This window comes from Ovis aries, chromosome 4 (assembly GCF_016772045.2).
Source record: "Ovis aries strain OAR_USU_Benz2616 breed Rambouillet chromosome 4, ARS-UI_Ramb_v3.0, whole genome shotgun sequence".
NCBI lineage: Eukaryota > Metazoa > Chordata > Mammalia > Artiodactyla > Bovidae > Ovis > Ovis aries.
Window position 1 is genome coordinate 37,522,117 of NC_056057.1, and position 20,316 is coordinate 37,542,432.

Here is a 20,316-nt window from a genome sequence, read left to right on the forward strand (position 1 = left end):
TATATCCCATTTTTAGTCAAGATAGAAAAAAATTCACTGTGAAAGTATTCATAGCATTTTATGTGAAACCATGAAAGTTGTTTTATTTGTTTTTCCAGTGAAAATTTTGAAATCTGAAAATCTTAATTTTTGGCTGAATTTCATGAAAGAAACTTCAGGTAGTCACAGGTAAACTTTAACCTGGCTTACTGAAATCCAGTTTTGTTTTGTTTTTTAAATAATATGAATTGCTCTCCTATGCACTATTTCTATAGGTGTTTCTGTACTTTATCAGTAGTATATTTTTTATTTGAATATTCATGTATGCTTGTAATGTCTTTAAGATATCAAAACCCTCACACTAACATACACACACTCAGTTTGATTACTTACACATTTTTGATGCTCAGAGAGTGTGACACAGACAGCCGTGAAGTTTCCATGGGTTAAATTGCTTGAGATAATATGTGGTATGAGACACACCTGCAAGAGGATATTTTCCTAACAATTGGCTTCAGTTACATCTTTAAAAAAATGCCCAATTGCAGAATGTCAATCTGTCTGACAGTGTAAATCTCCTTAAAGCAATTTAATTCAGATTAAAAAAGATAACCAGGGCTTATACAGCAGAATGAGGGATCTGTTTCAAATCCATCACATTAACATTATCAGTAACCCACTATGACCCATGATTGAGTAGTTTTAATTAAGTTCAGTTAGAGTGTGTGGGGGAGGGGTGCTTCATTTAATTCTTCATTAATAGTTAAAGTGAATATTATAAATATCTCTATAACTTTCCTTGCTTGAACATCTTTCTTTTTTATTGGATTTATTGTTTTCCATGCTATGGAGCAATGCCATTTGGGGAACTCCAGTTCCCAGGAGCTTTAAGGCTACCCCACTTCCAGCACTATAAAACAGAGGCCTGCTGTTTTAATCACGCCTCTCTCTCTTTCAATGTTGTTTGCGCCCTGGTACAACCCATCTGCCTTGAATCTAGTGCTCCGCTGGGGCTGCACACATCTGCCAGCCAGACTACCTTCGTACACAATTACTCAATCCACCGTAAGGCTCTTTAATAGGAAACAAGTGTGACAACGGCAAGCCTCTTTTTTTTTTTTTTTTTTCCTTCTGCCTCTTAAACCACAGAGTCAAATAGCTCTAATAGAGATGAAGCTTGATAGATCCGCCCAGGTGTAGGTGAAATGGTAGAGCCTCAGGGGTAATAGATGCTGTGCTCTCAGGCTGAAGTTTAGCACTTTGTCCTGACCGGCTCTCAGGCAGCAGCGAGATGGGCTGCTCCTTGTACAGTTACAAAGTCAACATGCTTCTTGCCGCTCACGTTTATGCCTAATCCGGAGGGCAACCTGGAGCTAGGTAAGGACCGGCAGAACCACCCTTTCATTTCAGCGTGCGGACAAAGGACAGCAAATGAAGTAAGTGGAAAATTTATCTTTCCTTCTTTTATTTGGGAATTAATTAAGGATGTTTACTCTCAGGGAATCCTCTGAAGACTGTGCAAAAGTGAACTAGCAAAAAAACCTCTGTTGATAACCCTGTGGATTTCCTCCGGTTTCATTTTGCAACAGTGCCTTGGCACTGTCACTGAAGCTTAGACTCCGCAAGTAACTTCCTCCTTCAGAAGGTCTTGGAACTGAAATGTGGTGCTAATCATATTGCTAATTCAATCCTGTAACCTAGCATACTACCCTCTCTTTCTGGATGAAATGTCCTTTATTGCTGTCAAATGATGATGGGCAAGTGTTTTGTCATAGTTCTAAGAATAGGAAAATAATTATTTAAGAAGGCACCTACTCTTCTTGAAGATGGATTTCAACTTTAACACATAGCTATTCTGTTACATCACTAATCAAACATTAATGGGAGAAATGTGCTTATAATTTTTCTTAAATGCATTCTATAGCTCAGTCCCTTACCAAAGAAGAGATCTTAAAAATTCTAAAAACAGTATTAAGTTGTAGCAGCCATGACAATGATAATGAATTTTTAAAACAAAACAAAACAAAACAAAAGGTCATTTGTCTAATAGCATAAGAAAAGATATTAAAACCAGATGTGGGAAATCTCAACTTTGACTTTTTCGTCTTTCATGCTTGGTTTCAAGCAGCCTTCACATTGCGTTTACTTTGCATTTACAACTTTAGATTCACCATTAAACTATGTTTGAACTTGAAATTCAGATTTGATCTAAGTACAGCCCTGTTCCTTGAGCCCCCTACTCCAAGTTTTACTTGGCTATGGGGAGTCTTTTTACTACTATACCATATATCCTGAATTGTGTTAACAAGCTAACTGTGGTGGACCTTTTAGGTAGAATGTCAACCAATGTGAAAGAATGTGTTTGCTGTTCAAATGTATGATGTTCCATGAAGGAAATAAGCACACGGGAGCATGTGCTTATTAATGCCTTGACAAAGATTCCAGTTATGATTCCCAAATTCAGTCCATCGTATATTGCACAAAGATGATCATGTTAAAAGAGGATACAATAAAAACTGTCAGCACATCGTATCTATTTGTAGCCTTTTGAGGTTTTATCTTTTTTCTTAACTTAGGCATTTTTTATTTAAAAAATGTGTCTGGAATGCATTGTCATCCCGAACGACATTTCACATGCATAAGATACATAGACAAGTGAAGCTAGATAAACCATTGTTGCATTGTTTAAATAATTCCCCACTGGCCGATGTTTTGTTTTTGTTTTCTAACTATTATAAATGGACATCATAAAATTGATGGTTTAAAAGCCATGACGGTAGAATCCTGATGACTCCTTTGTGTATTTTCAGAAATGATTTAGCTTGGATAAAGTTGCTGCTATGAAAGGTTTAATTAATTACCACTAGTTAAATATATTTCTTTAACAATTGCATTTGACATTACTGATGGCGGAGTAAACGCAGTTTAAAAGTCATTCTTCATGAAATACTTTAACCGACAATTGTTGGCATTGAATAGCGGTCAATGTCTACCCCCTACAGGGAGAGAATCTAATTTCACTGTGCCTTCGCCAGAACATGAATACCACAGAGTACAGTTCACACATGTGAATGCTGTAACCGTGTCAATGACTCCAACAAGTGCCCCTTAATGAAAGGTCAGCTGTGTGATTAATAGGAAGCCAGTATGAATGGCTGGACCTCACTTCAGCACTGCATTTAGATGTGTTTCTTCTTGATTTACTTCATTTGCCTTTCAAAGTGTAATAAAAATCAAGTGGAACTATACCACACTTTTAAAAAACTTCATAGTTGATATTATATGATAGCAACACATTGGTTAGTATCTTTAGCTCATATAAAAAATAATAATTAGATGAAAAAGTCAAACAAATTATTGAGGGCATAGGATAATGAATTTTATTCATTAGATAGAATATATAACCTTTGCTTCAGTTTCAGTTAATTTAATAAACTTTAAGAGGCACTCTGGGGGTGAAGATGGAGTGACAGAGGAAGAGTTTGATATTTTTACCTAAGATTTATTATGTTTCAATGCTAACTATATGTTAGAAAGTGAATATAAATGTGTCACTTCTGCTGATAATTTTATGTCACCAATAGTAAAATTTATTGAAGACTGTAGCTAAATGGAATTGAAGACAGTGTAAACCTAGTGACATCCTCAGAGAAGTGATTTAGTCATCGAAAACTTATAATGGTGGCTTAGTTATAACTATTCCAATTAAAATTTGTGCTAGAAAGCATTATGCTTAAGTCCAATTTTTTTAAAAAAAATGCTTTTAAATGGAACTGTGTTTTGCTAATAAATACCATGTTAAAATTTGTGAATTCACAAATTAGATGGTCCTTAAATAAGGACCATTTCTTTTCATTTGACTATGTGTTTTGTGTCCGTGTGGCTTTATCTGTGCATGTTTTCAAGTAAGATTGTAATGAGTAGTTAAGTAATACAAATCATGTAAGTATATATAGATATATAGATGTATATTAGATGTGAAAATTCTATATGCTTGGAGGAAATTTTTTAGCAATCACAGGAATATATCAACTTATTCTAAGGGATATTCTCTTTTAAATAACTTTTTAACCTTAAATCAGCAATTACAGGATTTAATAACTCCATTTTCACTCATAATAAAGGAACTATATTACATATCAAGACAGAAATTGTAGGAAAAAATGTAATCCAATTTCAATGATCAATCAAGGAGGAAACAGTGTAGTTGACTTCCTAATGGACGCAGTACATCCTAGATGTCCTCCTGCCTTATCAATGAGTGCAGCTGGGTCTTCTAGATACTATTCTATTCAGGGTTCTATTTTTTGCTCTGAATTGGAAGCCGCCTACTTCCAGATAGGGTACTAATGAATAACATGAGTTGGGAATTCTGCAAGGAACCAGACACTGTTCTGAGCATTTTGGACACATTTTTTATTTAGTTCTTAGAGCAAACCGAAGCAGATAGTTTCTATTCATGTTTATAAATATAAAAATAGAGTGCTTGAAGGACTTGGCCAGTGTCACACAGCTACTAGGTAGTGGCTCAAATTAGCTTCCTCCAAGGACAAATGTCTCCTCCAACGACTGGACTTCTCTGAAAAGTGACTTCATTTTCAGTACAGCTAATTTCATCTCTGATCACTTTTTAAAAGGACTGCTCAATGAAAGGGGTTTTTAAATGTAAATAACATCCAATCAAACAAATTTAAATACTTAAATGCCAATAAGCATGACCTCAATTCAAGTTACATCAATCATTCAGCACTTACAGATGCTACTACTTGTCATAGTTTTTTATTATAGGTAAAGAAGGAGTTGCATTTATACCCTAGACATTTGGGGAAGAACTGATCCATTCACTCTTACTCAGTTGCCAGATTTCCATTCCTATTAATACTGAGTCTCTGAGAAGAGTTTGTTTCCTGAGGGTATTTCCAACCACTGTTGACTTTCAGATGTGACTCTAATCGCACTGGCCTCCCAAAGAGAGTCACCAAAACACATTCCAACTTCCAAGGCACTGAAAAATAACAGCTCTAAGTTACTTAGCCTCAGAGATTTTTAGGCCTCAGTTATTCAATAGGAACACCTGGGTATTTATTTTTCTTTTTAAAGATAGAATGCTAATTGGATTTTTCCTCATCTGTGGATATATATATATACATATACATATATATATATATATATATATATATATATATATCTGTCATGAGAACACAGCCTGGAAAGCACATATCTGAAAATTTTCACTTCATATACAGATTTTCCAAGGGACTGCATCTGTGGTTTCTCTATCAGCTGAAACACTTTCTCCCTAAGACAGACATTCATCAATATGATTGAGAATATTTCTTTGTAGAGAGATCAAAACCAAAATATTTTTGATTAAAATGTTCTATTTCATAACAAAACTTGTATCATTATAGACTTATGTATTCACTCCCTGATAAAATCAGAATATTCAGTTTAAAAAGTTTTTTCAAGTCCATATTATTAAATTTTTAAGTCAAGACAGTTACTTTTATAAACACAAGTAGATTTAGGCAAGGCAAGTGAAATGAACATGAGGAAATGCCTTTAAAATGTTAGCAACCTCTGCCCTTTTTTTTTTTTTTTCTGAAAAAGTAGGTAGATACATTACTATAATTCTCACATCTCCTTTTGGTTTTGATTAAAGTATTCGAAAAAGATTCTTAAATATGATTGGTGTATATAAAACCATAGATTATTATACAAAAGAAAAAGAAAAACATCATTTTTTTCAAATTAATCTTAAGATCTTAGAAAAATTAATCCATGGTGACCAGATCTGAAAGTTCTAAATGCCTTGAGGATTAATGATTACTTAAAAAACAGTAGTCAAAGACTTCTTCTGTCATTATCATTACTCAAAGAAATCAACAGACTAGCTCCTTGAAGTTAATCTGATCCTCAGAAATCCTTTTTGAATTATCCAGAAGCTGCTTTTGTTTATTTGTAGACTCAGCTTGAGTGGGAGAGCCTTCCTATCCTCTACCCCAACTCTTTACTTGACCCATTCCAAACCTTCCTCTAGGGCACCAGTTCACAATTGTCTCTGATGCTGAGTATTACTGCTTCATGTTCTGGGAAATATTAGAAATACTTAGGTAATACTTTGTGCTGGTGGACAGTTCCACCTATATCTGGTGGTTGGCTATTGTTCAGTTACTCAGTCAAGTCCAATAATTTGCGACCCTACAGACTGCAGCATGGTAGGTTTCCCTGTCCTTCACCATCCCCTGGAGTTTGCTCAAATTCACATCCATTGAGTTGGTGATGCCATCAAACCATCTATTCCTCTTTTGTCCCCTTCTCCTCCTCCCTTCAATCTTTCCCAGCATCAAGGTCTTTTCCAGTGAGTTGGCTCTTCACATCAGGTGGCCAAAGTTTGGGAACTTCAGCCTCAGAATCAGTCCCTCCAATAAACGTTCAGGATTGATTTCCTTTAGGCGGTGGTTGGCCATCTCTACTCTCTTCCCTAGCTTCATACATCCTGACTCCCAAGACAGCAATCAACCACAACTCAACTCATGGTCCTTCCTTTTCTATGAAGTGTTCTCATTCCCAGTTTTCCTATACCTGTCAGACTCCTGGCCACCTTGTTTCTATTTCTGTAGCCAATATCCAAGAGTTTTTGGTTTCTGTTCCTGCTTAGCAGTAAATATTCTTTTCATTTTAGGCCCATTGAAACCTGTAACCTATTTTGAGCAGGACATGAATGTTTCATTTTGTAATAAAGTACTATTTATCATAGCTCTATGTTTAAAATATGTTATGTTAAAATATTTTAAGAATGTTAAAGCTCTATGTTTAGGCTTCCTGATAGGCTTATGTTTAAAGTGAAAGTTGCAGGTGTGACTAACTCAAGAATTCAGAGACATCTAATTAGCAGACAACTTCATTTTGTGTTATTCCTTAATATTGTACGTTCAAATCTGGATGAATAGCAGAAAGAGATGATTAGTTTTCATTGGTGTTACTATTAGAAGTTTGAGGTTTTTGACTCTGTTTCTGGCCAGATGTGCTGATATGCTTAAATGTTACATGCTCGATAATCATTTTCCCAATAAATAGTATTTTCAATCATTCTAGAGTTTATTTTCCCTAGATTAAACCTATGCTATTAATTGTGTGTATACATTTTAGCACTTTAATTACATTTGACTCAATTATAAATTTAAAATTCTGCATAAGTGGGTCACTGATTGTGAAGTAAAACACTGGAGTTGAGATACTATTTTTGACAATTTGTAGCTCATTTTCCAAACGTGGAAAATGTGCATGATGTGACATTTTGGTGATTTACATGTGGAAGAATTTTGCAAAGTTCTTTGTAAAGTTTCCAGGAAGAATTTTGAAATTTTATCATATGACAAAAACATATGAAAAGGCACGAATCATATATATGAGGCTTCACACAAGACTAACAGGCTTTTAAAAGGATTTTGTAAGTAGTGCAGCACTATACGTTTGATGTAATTTTTATATCACAGAAAGCTTAATATTTATCTTCTCCCTTAGATTAAAATATATTTCAATGATGTTTAATCAGAAAACTTGTATCTGAATCTGAGTTACACTTAACAATGAGTTTAAATGAATAATTATTTCCTGGACCAAACAACAAGCATTCTCAAACCTTTTCCCAAATTGTAAATTTAATGAAGAATTCATATTGGATTATTGTCATTTTTTAATGTGTCCTTTCCTTGTCCAATTTTGAATAATTTACGTAATGAAAGGAAGTAGATAATTGAGAAAAGTGTTTACCATTTGAAGATGGCTCATTTTTACCATGGGTAAATTTTTCTAGTGATTCTGATTTTTATCAGAAGAATAGAACTAAACAGTTCATAAAAGACCAAATTGTCATGGAAAAGGGGAAAGCATGTTGTTAGTCCTTTATCCACAGGTAGATAACATGAAGTTTGAGAAGATTAATTTAAGGATCGTATGTGTGCTCAGTTGCTCAGTCATTTCCAGCTCTTTGTGACCGCATGAATTGTAGCTCACCAGACTCCTCTGTTCATGGAATTTCCCATGTGAGAATATTGGAGCTGTTTGACATTTCCCACTCAAATGTATCTTCCCAAAAAGGATAGAACCTGGGTCTCTTGTATCTTCCTGCATTGGCAGGTGGATTCTTTATCACTTTGCCACCCGGGAAGTCCCCAGTTTAAGGAGTAGTATTGCATATGTCCATTCTGACTACAAAAGCATACCTCACTTTATGGTTTCAGTTATTACAGAGACCTGCTGTCATTTGTTTTGGTTTTGTTTCTAAAACATTTTAAGCATTTCTGCCTTCTCTGTAAACTTTAAAAACTATACACACATACACACCAACCAATTTTGAAGGGTTGAAAAGGTATAGATTCATTAATTGAAATGTCTGAGGAATTTTTGTGTCCTTTATATTTGACTAAATTAGAAAGGTAAAGATTACACTTTAAGGGACTAAAACTCAGAGTCAGTTACATAGCTGCTTAATATAAACAAGGCTTTATATAAGATAGGCATGGAATTGCTTCCAAAGCTCAGTATACTCTAATAGTTCTGGAGGAACACTTTTGACATGGGAAGAGGCTAATAGGGCCCATCATGGCACATCAGCTGTGGCCACAGTGGTAACGTTATATGTGACCACACATGAGGTAAGCGTGCCCTTGGGGAAGGATGTGAAGTGGCAGGAAGGAAGCAGTGTAACGAGCAGATGATATCTTTTGAGTTCCTACAACATAGTCATTAGCATTTAAGAATTAACTCCAGCTATGTTTATCTGAAAGGTCTATGGGTTGGGCAGTTTTAGAGCATCTTGAGTACTTTTATTACTGTGGTTGTCAGTGTTAATTACTGGATTTTAGAAGTACTACTAAGAATTTTAAATAGTGATACTTAAGTAAATGAATGCTAACAGACTATGTGCAATTCAGGTTGAATCCATTAGTTTACTCTTTAGGAACAGATATTAACTATACAGTTATTACGAAATGTGTGTACATTGTCTTAAATGTGTAGAGAATTTACCAAAAGTTCATAGGTTTTACTTGCCATAGGTTCAAATTAACAGTATGACCATGTCATTTAATTACACTACCTCAATATTTTCAACTGTAAAACAAAAAGTTTGAAATAGATGATGTACATAGTTTCTTTTATGACTAGTTTTAAAAAATGTTCATATATATTACTTCATTTATGATATTTAATGTTAATCAATAGTATTACATAAAACATTTAACAGTAAACTTTTCGATAAAAATTACTCTTACAAAGATAGATGTTGATTTTTAAAATTTATTTTTATGATTTTTTTACATTATTTTTATGATATATTTTAAATGACTTAGTCAATCTTGACTGAATTAATAAAGTCTTGAGTAATTAAATATCCTCAAGTTATTTGAATGTTAAAAAATGAGGGCATTGATTCAGTTAATTTTGCTAGCTTCTGTTAAGTGCTTATCTTGAATTAAGGAACTCAAATGCATTTCTCAGACTTTAAATAGATGATAATTTGGCTTTTTTCTATTAAAGATAATTTTTTATTCAGTCAAGCCATAGACATCATAATCAAATAGAGGTGGTACAATGTAATTAGCTGAAAATAGTGAACTTAATTTATCTTAAATTATGTATAATAAAAAAAACATGAAACCGTATTAAAGATGCTATTTCTTAAAGAAATATGAAAATGTATTATAATTATTTCATATTCCTGTTTGAAATCAAAACTATAAATCTTTAGAAAATTTCTCAGATGTGTACAGAATTTCTGTTATGTATTTTTTCTATTCATTGCATTTTTAACTTGAAATAGTAAGTTTTAATATCAACTCTCTTAATTTGGGGCTTCAAAATCTTCAGATTTCCACTTTCTGCAGAACCTGAATTTGTGCCCAAAGCACAGTTTTCAGTTCAACAATCTCTATACTCCAAAATAGCCTTTATTCTTTGGCTAGCTATCATTATTCATGGTTGTCCTCCTCCTGGTAACTCCTAAATCAAAGCACTCATTCCATTGATGTAGTAATGACAGCTAGTCAATTTACACAGACACAACAGATTGAAAATACAGTTTGGATACCTTTAATTAATAAAATTTCACCCTTTCTGAGGTGTTTACATTTTATTAAGAGCTTGGCTTTAATTCAAAAAGGGTCTCTAATGTTTTAGCTTCAGAAAAATTCACAAATTCTTTAATTTCAGGACAAGGGCTGAGCACCCTTCCATTCTACCTCTGAGTGACCTTCTGCCTCAGGCAGGCCCTGACCCAGGAAGCTGTTTCCTGACCAAAACCCCCACTACCAGGAGATCAAGATCTACTATAATTCAGTGTCCGTTTTTGGTTCTCCTTTACTTTTGTCTGATTTAAGTTCACACCCTAAACATTTTGGGGCTTCCCTGGTGGCTGTGACAGTAGAGAATCTGCCTGCAATGCGGGAGACCCAGATGTTGTTCAGTCTCTGGACTGGGAAAATCCCCTGGAGAAGAGAATGGCTACCCACTCCAGTATTCTTGCCTGGAGAATTCCATGGACAGAGGAGTCTGGCAGGCTATAATCCACGGGGTCACAAAGAGTTGGACATGACAGAGTGACTAACACTTTCTAAAATTCTGAAATTAACCAAGGGGGAAGAAACTTATTGAATGAAAATATTCTTTACAAGAAATCTTCAAATTTACTTTTAATGACTATGTGTATGTAAGAGTCTATTTTTCACCTTCTCTACCATTCCAAGGGTTCTTCCTTAGCCCCTAACCCCCACATTCTCCATCCCTAGCGTATATTCCAAAATCAGTTGGAAATACAGGGGGAGTGAAAAAAAAATTAAAGAAATACAATATACTCTGACTGAATGTTGCTAATTGAGTGAAAGTGAGGCTGCTCAATGTTGCCAGTGGCTACTGTGGAGATGAACATTAATCTTGTTTTAGTAAACTTCATTTATGTAATTAATCATGTTGTCATTGAGAGGTTAGTGATGGAGTTTGCCTTGGATAACTGCCGGATACTTCAGAGCCTTACACTAGCCTAAACTTTCAGATATGCCTCATCTAAGTAAGTTTATCTAGAAATTGAAGTTAGTGTGCTGAAGTTATTGTCTCTAGTCATTTTTGTTATTGCTATCTTGCTTTAAACCGATCTTGAGAGTTTCCATGTGAAAAGAACTGCAAAGCTTTGCCAAACACAAGTCTGTGTGCCTGATGCACAGTGAAGTGAAATAAACCAAAAGTTGAAGTTAGGAGCCGAGGCTTATTGTAGGGCCAAGTAAGGGGATTGGGTAGCTAAGCTCAAAAGACACAAAATCCCTGATGATTTTCAGGGAAGCATTTTTAACATACATAATTTAGGCTGAGGGCTGCAGCGTCTATGACATTCTTCTGATTGGTTGGTGGTGAGGGTAACAGGGCCATGTTCCAGGAAACGTGAGCTGAGTCTGAAGTTACCATCCCCACCTGGGTAGGGACTTCTGTTGTTATTCAGTCATTCAGTCATGTCTGATTCTTTGCAACCCCATGGACTGCGGCACAACAGGCTTCCCAGTCCTTCATTATCTCCTGGAATTTGCTCAAACTCCTGTCCATAGTGTCGGTGTTGCTATCCAACTATCTCTGTCATCCCCTTCTCCTCCTGCTTTCAGTCTTTTCCAGATCAGAGTCTTTTCTAATGACTCAACTCTTCACATCAGGTGGCCAAAGTACTGGAACTTCAACTTCAGTATCAGTCCTTTTTTTTTTTTTTTTTTTAGGATTGATCTTATTTAGGATTGACTGGTTTGACTCTTTTCTGTCCAAAGGACTTTCAAGGGTTTTCTCAGAGACCACAGTTCAAAAGCATCAATTCTTCCATGCTCAGCCTTCTTCCAACTCTCACATAAATACATGACAATTGAAAAAAACATAGCTTTGACTATATGGACTTTTGTCAGCAAAGCAGTGTCTCCGCTTTTCAATATGTTGTCTAGGTTTGTCATAGCTTTTTTTCCAAGGAGTAAGCATCTTTTAATTCTATAGCTACAGTTATCATCCACAGTGATTTTGGAGCCTAAGAAAATAAAGTCTGTCACTGTTTCCATTGTTTCCCTCAAAATTTGCTGTGAATGATGGGACCAGATGCCAAGATCTTTGTTTTTTGAATGTTGAGTTTTAAGCCAGCTTTCTTACTCTCCTCTTTCGCCTTCATCAGGAGGCTTTCTAGTCCTCTTTACTTACTTCCATTAGGGTGGTATCATCTGTATATCTGAAGTTATTGATATTTCTCCCGGAAATCTTGATTCCAGCTTGTGCTTCTTCCAGTCCAGCGTTTCTCATGATGTACTCAGCATATAAATTTAATAAGCAGGGTGACAGTATACAGCCTTGATGTACTCCTTTCCCAATTTTGAACCAGTCCATTGCTCCATGTCAAGTTCTAACTGTTGCTTCTTGACCTGCACAGATTTCTCAGGAGGCAGGTCAGGTGGTCTCGTATTCCAATCTCTTGAAGAATTTTCCAAAGTTTTTTGTGATCCACACAGTCAAAGGCTTAGCATAGTCGATGAAGCAGAAGTAGATGCTTTTCTGGAATTCTCTTGCTTTTTCTATGATCCAAAGGATGTTGGCAATTCGATCTCTGGTTCCTCTGCCTTTTCTAAATCCACCTTGAACATCTGGAAGTCCTCAGTTCACACACTATTTAAGTATAGCTTGAAGAATTATGACCATTACCTTGCTACCGTGTGAAATGAGTACAATTGTGCAATAGCTGGAGCATTCATAGGCATTGCTAGTCTTTGGGATTGAAATGAAAAATTGACCTTTTCCAATTCTATGGCCACTGCTGAGTTTTCCAATTTTGCTAGCACATGTAGAGCAGCACTTTAACAGCATCATCTTTTAGGATTTGAAATAGTTCAGCTGAAATTCCATCACCTCCACTAGCTTTGTTTTTACTGATGCTTCCTAAGTACCACTTGAATTTGCACTCCAGGGAAGTGATCATACCATCATGGTTATCTGGGTTATTAATCTTTTTTTGTATATTTCTGTGTATCTTGCCACCACTTCTTGTCACTTCCACTGTATAATCATAAGGGATTTGATTTAGATCATATTGAACGGCCTACTTTTCCTTACTTTCTTCAGGTTAAGTCTGAATTTTGCACTGAGGAGTTCAGGATCTGAGCCACAGTCAGCCCTCAGTCTTATTTTTGCAGCCTGTATAGAGCTTCTTTATCTTTGGCTGCAAAGAATATAACCAATCTGATTCCGATAGTGACCATCTGATGATGTCCATATGTAGAGTTGTCTCTTGTGTAGTTTGAAGAGGTGGGGGCATTACTTCCTCAGTAAAACTCATTGTTATGTATATTCCTTGAGGAGGAACCAGGATCCTGTTTTCTTCTTTGCACTATTTCTTGATTGCTTCTCTTTGTTTGTTTGTTTTGTTTGTTTGTTTTTACTATATTTTACTTTACAATACTGTATTGGTTTTGCCATACATTGACATGAATCCACCACGGGTGTACATGCGTTCCCAAACATGAACCCCCTCCCACCTCCCTCCCCGTAATATCTCTCTGGGTCATCCCCGTGCACCAGCCCCAAGCATGCTGTGTCCTGCATCAGACATAGACTGGCGATTCGATTCTTACATGATAGTATACATGTTTCAATGCCATTCTCACAAATCCCACCCTCTCCCTCTCCCTCTGAGTCCAAAAGTCCTCTATACACATCTGTGTCTTTTTTGCTGTCTTGCATACAGGGTCATCATTGCCATCTTTCTAAATTCCATATATATGTGTTAGTATACTGTATTGGTGTTTTACTTTCTGGCTTACTTCACTCTGTATAATCGGCTCCAGTTTCATCCATCTCATTCCCTTACTTCTTACTTAGCAACTGGTTGAATTGGTCCTTTGGTGAAGCTCAGGGATGGTCTAGGGGGCGGAAACCTTTTTCCTACAAATAAGAAACAGTGGACAAGGAAAGGCATTTGTACTAAGGAGGGCCCCAAAGAGTCCTGATCAGTTTCAAAAGGAGTATTTTTATCTTTTGAACTTCTTGCTTATTAATATTAGTGATAAATTGTTCATGCACTCTTCATCTTCTGCTTGGTAGTATACCTTCCTACTTTGAATTTTGTAATATATATCTTTGTTGTTGTTGTTGTTTAGTTGATAATTCATGTCTGATTCTTTTGCAGTCTCATGGACTGTAGCCCACCAGGCTCCTCTGTCCATGGAATTTTTCAGGCAAGAATACTGGAGTGAGTTGTCATTTCCTTCTCCTGTGGATCTTCCCAACCCAGGGATTGAACCTGCATCTCCTACATTGGCAGATGGGTTTTGTACCACTGTTCCACCGGGGAAGGCCATAACATGTATTACCTGTGTCATTTACTTTATAGCTCTTTGTACTGAGATTTTCATATTTCCATATCTAGTCCCATTCCCTGCTACAGGCTTAACTTTATGGACACAGGCCATGGCTTCTATGTGCTACACTGTCATGACAAAGTAGGTGTTCACTAAATTCTTGATAGAGAATTGGTAATTCTGCCCTGTAAATGTAGATTGAAGGGTCTTTACCTTCATTCTCTATGCCTCATTTTCTGTTTAATTGGCTATTAGCTGGAACTGATTGATAGACATGAAGATTTTTTTTTAAGAGAATTGGCAGCTATGTAAATATAGCACTTAACCTTAAGCACTCAACCATTAACCTTAATCACTGTCCATTAACCTGAAAGCACCCCAGGTTTCTCCCTTTACAATCCCCCAAAGCAGACCCCCTGAATGCAGTTTTTTTAGCATGGAAAAGAATCTTAGTAGAATGCTTTTATTGTTCTGTGAGTGGCTATAAAAACATATTTGAGAGAACATTTGACTCTATTTCTTTGCATAGGTAGTAATTTATTTTCCAGGTGTTCAAAGAAAGATTCAAAATTGGAAAATTATTTTGAGGAGCTTGTTAGTATATATTTGAGAAAAAGACAAAACAATGCTTTTTTAAAATGAACCACTTATAAGGTTTATAATCACTGCAGTATCATATCACTTTCTAAAAACCGATAAATTTATGAAAAATAAATAAACTTTTCCTATAGTTCTTGCTAAAATCTCATTTAGTATTAACTCCAGACATGGAAAAATAACCAGTTATTTCAAGAATGACTGCCTGAAATATTTTCTATCCAATTTCAGATAACAACCAAGAGAAGGCTAAATGGAATTTTTTCTTTAAAAACAATGCTTTAAATTTGTTCTTGAAAGTTTTCTTGTTTATAGATATAACCAACTCTATTGAAATAATAGCACCCATTTTCACAATCCTTTGTAGTCTGCAAAATTTATGTTTTCTCTTTTGAGTGTCTCAAAAGAAGCATGTATAATAGCAATAATTGTTATTGGAAAGAAAATGTTGTGTTAATGAATGTATTCCAATTCATTGTGTTTGTTTTATATTGTGGTTTTATTTTTGCCAAGATATACATTCACAACCCTTATAAATGTAGTAAAATAATGTTACAAATTTGCAAAAAGTTTTGTGTGTAATTTTATATGCAGTTTTATTTTACAGCTTCAGTCTTAAAAGGAAAACAATAAGTCAGAGAAGTTCTCATTGTATTCTGAACATAATACATCTTAGGATGGTGGCTGGGGCTGAAGGAGGCACAAAGAGCACCTTGCTATATTCAGGAAAGCAACTTGATACTAATGGACTGATTATTTTTAGATTTGCAAAAGTGCTCAGTTTTGCTGCAAGTGCCAGAGGGAACTGATACTAGGATGTGTGAGCAACTGAGGGCAGAGTAGGGTTTCCTTTACAACTGCATTTCAAGGTACATTTTATGAATGTGAAATCTCATTGGAAAAACAAGCCAGTGTAACACTATGACTTCAACTCTAGAAGGATGTTACCTCAACATCAACTGGTTAGCAGTTCACTTGGAATTTACAGTTACCTGAGAAAGAAGGTGATAATGAGAGGGAGACTTGGCAGGAGAGTCCAAAGGAGCTCCACAAAGGCAAACCAAATCCAATATTGACCATATGTTTTGAGAATTAATCAATAGCTTTCACAGAAATTACTCTCCATATGTTTACTTCACTCTGAGCATTTTTGTCATTTGTTCATTCATGACCCAGAGGATGCTCTTACAGGTATAAGATCCTAAGGCTCTATGTAGCAATGAGCTGTTTTATCTTTAACAGGTTTCATATTCCCATGTCACTATATATAGCTTAGATATATCTGTATATATTAACATTCTCTTGACACAAAGTGATGAAAAATATATGCAGATATAGCTCTGACTTTGAGCAAATAACTGGAAGTAAATTTCTGTCCATCTTTGTAGACCTTTCCAATGTATACATTTATTCTTTTAGTAACATTACTTGAGGAACCTTGTTACTTCAAGTGCATTTTTTGTCATTTCTGTTACAGAATCAGTATTGTAAACATATTTGGGATATATTTTTTAGTTATTTTATTTTTACAAACATGTTGCAGTTACTGTTCTATAATGCTTTTTACTTGCGGAAGGACAACTAGGAATAATACAAGTTTCTTTAAAATGAATTGAATATTAAATGCTGTAATAGAGGCTGGATACTGGAAAACTGACTAAAATGTTCCTAGTTTTTCTTCCTATAGAACTTGGTTAGGAATAAGTAGTAATGGTAGTCATGTCCCTGCTAAGTCCCTTCAGTCATGTCCAACTCTGTGCGACCCCAGAGATGGCAGCCCACTAGGCTCCCCCATCCCTGGGATTCTCCAGGCAAGAACACAGGAGTGGGTTGCCATTTCCTTCTCCAATGCATGAAAGTGAAAAATGAAAGGGAAGTCACTCAGTAGCGTCCGACTCTTAGGGACCCCATCAACTGCAGCCTACCAGGCTCCTCTGTCCATGGGAGTTTCCAGGCAAGAGTACTGGAGTGGGGTGCCGTTGTCATGTCCCTAAGTTATAAGAAATAGTTAAGTTTATGATAACACTATTAAGTGAAAATTAAACTATCTGGACATCAAGCAAGTTAATGTCTTACACTGGATTCTCAGGGGCAGTTTAAAGTCTGGATTACAAAAAATGTAAATTATTTTCTTTGCTTTTTTTCTGCTTTTAATGTATCACTTTTGGGAGTATTTGTTAGTTTACACGAGAAACACAAGATTGTAATAATTTAACAGATGAATATTTAAATAGAAAATCAGTTTACCCAGTATTAATAAAAGAATTTTTATATTTGTTATGTTTACCTTTTAACTTGGGCACCGCAATGCCTTGCATATATTAGACATTCATATTATTTGTTGAATAAATTATTTAATTATTCTGATTAAGCACTGTCTGACTAATAAAGCTTAACTTCAAAGTTTATCACTCTACTGATTATTAGCTCTAAATGTTAGCTCTACATTTGGGTAGCTGCAACATATTTAAAACATTATTTTTGTAGCACCGTTTTCTTTTTATTTTCTTATTTTTGAAAAGATTCTTAAATTTTCTGTGGTTGACTTTATTTTCATGCTCTTCCAAAATGAATTTTAATGTAGATTTGTATGAAAACTGGAGATATTCTTATCAGGAGAGCAAAGCAGCCAATAAGATTAATGCTGAAACATTTTAGAGAAAACTACAAGGGTGGACTATTCTCTAAGGAGGAATAGGGAGGAGAGCTGTTTTACTTTGACCCTTGTGTTTCATGTGAGAACAAGAATGAGTGCCCAGGTAATCAGGAGTTGTATAAGTAAATCCATATTTCTGTGCATATCACCCATCAGCTAACAAAATATTTGCTCAACTCTAATTACTTATCAAATACTGAGGAAAAGAAAATAAATAGGGATCTTTCCTTCCTACTTCCCAACTAAACCACCAGGTTTCATGTCATGTGAATTTTCTTCCTTAAAAACTGTACTTGAAATTCATCTTGAGTTTATTTTATCTATAAAAGAGTTATGTCAGAGTGTCCTGCCCAGCCCAGTGAAGTCTGTTTCAACATCTATGTGACTGCATTTTCTCACTTGATATTTTTTCAAACATTAAGTAGGAAGGAAGGAATTTAAGAAAATGACAAAATGGGTTTTTCAACCTTAAGACAAGAAGTCAACACACCAACCATCACTCTAAAACCAATGACAAGAAACTGTACAACTCATCACACGCACAGACACCCTTGTACCAAATGAACAAACAAACACATAAGCAGATATACAAAACAAACCAACCGCAAAAACAATTTCTGCCTCTCTAACAACTCATCGTTGCAAAATAAATCTCAAATTGAATGTGTATTGTCAAAATACACTTTAACCAGGGAGTGTGAAAGGGGCTATACTCCCCTGCCGGCCCCTCTCAACACTCCTGGGACGCAGCACTCCTGGGGGTGGGGGTGAGAACTCTGGCGCCTTGAGCCCATCTGAGGCCTTCTGAAAGAAAAATGATGTCACAGATGTTTCACTGTTTTTTCCTCATCCTCTCTATTTCATTCTCTTGTAGTGTTAAAGATTTTGCCTCTCTTTCCAGTCCCTATTTATTTTTTTAAACTTCTCACATTTCTCCAATGCTCTCTGATTCCTTTAAACAGATGGACAGTTCTTCTGACCCAGTATAAACATTCATTCCCGCTTGTCAATTTTGTGCTGTGGATGGGGCTTTCCCCCCCCCCCCCCCCCCTCCGGGTAAAGGTGCAGGTGTAGGGATCATCACCTGTACTTGTCCTACCTAGGGATTTACTGAAAAACGTTGGCTATTAATTAGCATTTTATGATGTGCTTTGCACCCTTCAGAGGAAACTATGTAAGTGCCAAATAGTAATAATTCAGCTCTCTTCTCTCCTTTGGGTTCTGTAGGCACCAGTTCTCACCCTCCTGAGGAGGAAAATGGTCATATTCCTTATTATACCTACCTAAAAGATAAAACTATCAAATGTAAAAGCTGCTACAAAGAGGAATAGTTGTACTCATTTCAAAATGATTTTTAATACTTCTCTGGAAAAAAAGAGCAGTCAGCATAACTGTTAGAGGAGGAAAGTACACCACCCACCCACCCCACCAAGCCCAGAATTCTATGCAGTCTGAGCAGGAAGCAGAATTTCTCACCTGTGCTTCCTGTAGTCCTTTCACAATCTGGGAAATCATTTCTATCCTTTATTGTGCTCATCTTTGCATAAAATGTTTCCTTGGAGTCTCTAAATTTTCTTGAAGAGATCTCTAGTCTTTCCCATTCTATTGTTTTCCTCTATTTCTTTGCACTGATCACTGAGGAAGGCTTTCTTATCTCTTCTTGCTATTCTTTGGAACTCTGCATTCAAATGGGTAAATCTTTCCCCTTCTCCTTTGCTTTTAGCTTCTCTTCTTTTCTCAGCTATTTGTAAGGTCTAGTCAGACAACCATTTTTCCTTTTTGCATTTCTTTTTCTTGGGATGGTCTTGATCACTGCCTCCTGTACAATGTCCTGAACCTCCATCCATAGTTCTTCAGGCACTATCATATCTAATCCCTTGAATCTATTTGTCACTTCCACTGTATAATGGTAAGGGATTTGATTTAGGTCATACCTGAATGGTCCAGTGGTTTCCCTACTTTCTTCAATTTAAGTCTGAATTTGGCAATAAGGAGTTCATGATCTGAGCCACAGTCATCTCCCAGTCTTGTTTTACTGACTATAGAGCTTCTCCATCTTTGGCTGCATGGAATATAATCAATCTGATTTTAGTATTGACCATCTGGTGATGTCCATATGTAGAGTCTTCTCTTGTGTTGTTGGAAGAGGGTGTTTGCTATGACCAGTGCGTTCTCTTGGCAGAACTCTGCTAACCTCTGATCTGTTTTGTTTTGTACTCTAAAGCCAAATTTGCCTGTTATTCCAGGTAGCTCTTGACTTCCTACTTTTGCATTCCAGTCCTCTGTAATGAAGAGGACATCTTTTTTGGGTGTTAGTTCTAAAAGTTCTTTTAGGTCTTCATAGAACCATTCAACTTCAGCTTCAGCATTACTGGTATGGGCATAGACTTGAATTATGGTGATATTGAATGGTTTGCCTTGGAAATGAACAGAGACTGTCCTGTCGTTTTTGAGATTGCATCGAAGTACTGCATTTTGAACTCTTTTGTTGACTAAGATGGCTAATCCATTTCTTCTAAGGGATTCTTGCCCACAGTAGTGGATATAATGGTCATCTGAGTTAAATTCATGCATTCCAGTCCATTTTAGTTCAGATTCCTAAAATGCCATCTCCTGTCTGACCACTTCCAATTTGCCTTGATTCATGGACATAACATTTCAGGTTCCTATGCAGTATTGCTCTTTACAGCATCAGACCTTGCTTCCCTCACCCGT

At 36.0% G+C, this 20,316-nt stretch overlaps 1 protein-coding gene across 2 annotated transcripts in view; it reads left to right on the forward strand.

Moving 5' to 3' along the window:
• The first annotated feature begins 1,233 nt into the window (after positions 1–1,233).
• The window catches only part of SEMA3A (semaphorin 3A), a 548,751-nt gene continuing 529,668 nt past the window's right edge, over positions 1,234–20,316 (forward strand). For both annotated transcript variants that reach the window (XM_060414987.1, XM_042248468.2), the window contains exon 1: positions 1,234–1,415. The gene's annotated coding sequence lies outside the window, so the exon portion shown is untranslated. The remainder of the gene's footprint in view (positions 1,416–20,316) is intronic.